Genomic DNA, 4,724 nt, shown 5'->3' on the forward strand with positions numbered 1-4,724 from the left:
ACAGACAAAATGAAGACTAATATTAGGCATCATTTCCAACTAGAATTGTGTGTCTGTACAAATTAGAATTTAAGATATTATGTTTCAAAAAATATGCTAATTAGTTCATTAAATATTATTTAATTAATTAATAATTAGTGTAATATGTTTTTTTTCACTGAAATGAGTTTAAACATATATTAATGACCGACTGTTAAAAAACTAGATTTTTAAAGTTAAAATTTTTTTTAAAAAATTCTAGTGTGTACGTACATTTTAATAAAATTATTTCAGATACAGTTCAATCATTTTAATTTTTCCCAATAAAACGTAAGTTAAATTAGATAAATTATCCTTTTTCTTTTGTTCAATCTGTCTTTGTCCACCATAACATATTTTTTGTCTGTATCCCTTCATTACCCTAGTGATTCGCATACCACAAGGTGAAAAATTAGACAATTCTCCATTATTACAGCTAATGGTGACAACTGTCTGACATTATTATTTTACTTCTATGTCTCCTACAGAACCATTAGTCTCCTAAGTATCAAGCAGCCTAGTCTTAAGCTGGTATGAAAAAAATACCTTGATAGCTCATATTTGAGTTTAATATTTATTGCCTATGGATTTTTTTTGAAGAAACAAAATCCGCAAAAACTATTCACTGCATGTAATTCAATATATCATTGATTCGGTCCTAATTCTTATTTAAGGACGTTATTAAAAGTCTTTTAATATAATTACAAAGCTAATTTATGAGAAAAGGGCTTATGGATACAAATTTCAATTACAAAAAGACATTTCTTTATGATGCTAATCACTACATCGTGTTTAAGATGCACAGACGAGCGAAATTCAATTATCAATGAATGAATAATCCCGGCTATCCTTAGGCAAATTTTCTTTCATCCGTCATCATCGTGATGTCATTGACTTTCAACCACTCGTCATTAAGGACGCACGGAACGAACTTGCATGCTAACGTGTTTGGCTTATTGAATTCAAGCTCATCCCTCCACCCCACCGCAACCCCTAAAGTTCCGAAAAAGGTTCGCACAGGTGGTAATGATACACTGGAGCTGGTCATCTATAAAACATGAAACCTTCACTTTTCATAACATCTGCAATAAACTGACACTAATAGTCATTGAATAATAATCTGCTGGATAATGTAGCAAAAAGGAGAAAATGTGTACATGCCGGAGTTCCTGACAAGGCGCTGACACACTAACACATCCTTGATTCTTGTCTAACACCTTAATTGATACTTTGCTGTGAAGCCGGCTGCCCGCTTTTTGAATAGTGAAGAGGTGGTCTTTGAAGAGTGAATATTTTGGCGAAAAAGTACAGTTTGCCCACACGTGTCATCCACACCTTTTGGACAGCTATCTGGGGAGGTGATGGCAGTCACCAGTTTGGCGATATTTCACACGCGATATCCACAAATGATGCCGAGCATTCTGGAACAAAATTAGACAGTTGAACATGTGCTTAGAAAAAAAAAGTGTTGAAAACTGTATATGAGTTCAGTGTAATCAGTTGTCAAATTTTGAGTGGTGAAGAGCGGATTTTGGAATGTTTTGGCGAAACATTTCAGCACATGTGTCATCGATTGCTTCTGTTTCTGTGAAAAAAAGTGAAAGTTATCAGTTTGGCGATATTTCACACATGATATCTATAAAAAGTGCCGAGCATTCTGAACTAAAATAAGGCACTTGCATTTGCGATCAGAGAAAAGTGTTGAATACTATATATGAGTTCAGTGAAATCATTTGTCAAATTTTGAGAGGTGAAGAACAGATTTTGAAGATGGAATATTTTGGCGAAACATTTCAGCATACATGTCATCCATTGCTTTTGGATTTGTGATGAAAGCAGAAATCATCAGTATGGCAAGATTTCACTTTTCTGGTTTATTTAAAAATCGAGCACTTTGAAGCAAAAGTAGATACTTTCAAATGGAATTTAAAATATCATGCATTTTGGATTCTGTATCATTGTTCCGTGAAACTAATAACTTTAATAGAAAAATGGTAACTTTAAAAAAGAAATTTTGGTTGAAATTGTTGTCACACTTGCCATTTGTTCTCGATCTAGTTTGGTTTAATTATATTGTCCATTTAGAAACAACAGGAACATTAGTTTGGGAAAGGCCGCGTAATTTTGAACCCAGGTCAAATGTCTATCACTGAAAATGAGTTCGCAACTCTTTTCAAATTTCTGTGTCCCACCAATGCCTTCTGGAACTAATAATACGATGGAAGTCATCAGTTTGACGGAATTTCACTCATAATTCCCACACAACCCCCCCCACACACACACACATATTTTAAAACAAAATCTAATATTTCTATGCACGACACTAAATTATTATGCAGTCGAAAAACTACCAATATCTTTTTTCATAATTTTAATCGTTAATAACAGCGACATTTCCTTTTTCTGCTTTTATATAAAACTAGCCATCTTTAGCTTCCAGCTTATTGCAATAATTTAATTTAATTTAATGCATTTCATATTAGTTGCTTAAAAGACAGGAAAGCCGTTCTTTCAGATTGTTTGTCTTGAATATCGGCTTTCCTGTCTGTTAAACAACTAATACGAAACGAATTTAATTAAATAAGAAGTTTAACTATATAGTTTGGTATGACTAAAAAATATGAATTTAGTAGAAATAAAAATGCGAAAATGGATTATTTATTTTTTTAAATTTGCATCCGAAATGAAGCATTTCAATATTGAGGGAAATTCAAATGTCTGTACAAGGCCAAATTTAACGCAAACAATTAACTGGGAGAAAAAGTTTAAAAATATAATCCAAGGCTGGCATATCTAAGAGAATGTAACTGCCTCCTGCAAATTCCTAGATTTAACGATTTCGAAATTACTTGATAACTTAGTAAGCGTTGACCTTGAGAATTTAGTTTTTAAATATTTGTCAAAGAACGGGAATAATAACAAGTCAACATTCCTGCTGTGAATATTGCACAAATGATGCATAGTATATACTTGAATAGAACCAGGTAATGATTTACTTTTCCTGTTCAGAAGTATTGCCTGCGTGTGTTTCATCAGTGAATATACCTATGTTCGTCTTGCTCTTAGATATTTCTTCAGCAATCAATTGGAATTTCAGAGTTTGCTGTCCTCATTCGCACGCTTGATATTTTAACAATCATATATTTGTGCTCGTATATCTTCTTATAACAGTTCATGCATTGATACAAAAATTTGAATTTAAATGCAAAAACTAAAAAGAAGATAAAATTCGAGCTTATATATATGTGTGTGTGTGTTTGTGCGTGTGTGTTTTTGTGTGTGTGTGTTTGTGCGTGTGTGTTTTTGTGTGTGTGTGTTTGTGCGTGTGTGTGTATGTGTTTGTGTGCATGTGTATGTGTAAGTGCGTGTACATGTGTTTATGTGTGCGTGTGTATGTGTGTTTGTGCGTGTGGTGCGTGTGTATGTGTGCGTGTGGTGCGTGTGTATGTGTGTTTGTGCGTGTGTGTGTATGTGCGTGTGTATGTGTTTGTGTGTGTGTATGTATTTGTGTGCGTGTGTATGTGTGTTTGTGCGTGTGTATGTGTTTGTGTGTGTTGGTGCGTGTGTTTTTTTTTGTGTGTGTGTGTTTGTGTGTGTGTGTGTATGTGTGTGTGTGTGTGAATTCACAAGACTATTAAATTTGTATCATTAAAAAGACAATTTTTTTAATTTTAAAACTGTGTGAAATTCTTTATGTGCAATAACATTTTCTGAAATCTTTGTGGAAGGACATCAAAATTCAGCTTAATTTTTAATTAATTAAATTCTAATTAAAATTTCAAAAATCGATCTGAGGCACACCTTTTTAAGCCTCGAAAATATTCTGTGCCAAATTTGATAGATATAAGTCAAACAGTCTATCTGTAGAGCACCAGAACATAGATACGCAGACCCATATAATTGTTCATATTTATTATCAGTAGAGATAAAGAGGAAAACCAAAGTTTAAACATACATAAACTCTCAAATTTGATCTTATCTTTTCATACATTTGAAAGCAAATCTTATCTTTAATCACTTCAAAATTAGAGAATCAAAAAACTGTTAATACCCTAGTTTTTTTTAAGAAAAACAGAAAATATGCGGTTTCATATTTCATGAAAAAATTAATATGACATCACTATATCTAATTGTAAATTTTAAGATAAAGATTGTCTGGATTTTAAGTGTTATGAAATTAAAAGGAGATTATAACTTTGCAATTAGAATACAAAGCTTAAAAAAAGCAATGTATACCCTAAAAAGCATGACTCTGAAGACGATTCCTGAATATACAGCTCACTGCTAAAATACAAACGAAACAGAATTTCATTCAATGTTTTCGCGTTGAAAATAAAGCCATAAAAAGTTTTATGGTATATTAGCTAATTTCATTAATATTATAATTACTAAAGGAGATTCAAAATTAATATCACTTAATGCGAACTATAAAAACAATCCAATAAAAAATACTAAACTAAATTTTAAAAACAGGTTATTCTGTGAAAATTCAAGCGACAATGTGAAGCCTATTGGAGTTCATGTTCAAAGAAGGCAACTATTTTTATTCTTACCATAAGAAATTGCTTTGAATTTCTGCAATAAAGAATTAGTTATAAAATTAATTGTGTAAAATATATTGAAGTTAAAAAAAACTTATTGGCATAAAATTAATTTACCTAAAATGCTAATTGTTTTAATTTTCAGATGGTACAATGATAATTTTT

The sequence above is a fragment of the Argiope bruennichi genome, chromosome 8 (assembly GCF_947563725.1).
Source record: "Argiope bruennichi chromosome 8, qqArgBrue1.1, whole genome shotgun sequence".
NCBI classification, from domain to species: Eukaryota; Metazoa; Arthropoda; class Arachnida; order Araneae; family Araneidae; genus Argiope; species Argiope bruennichi.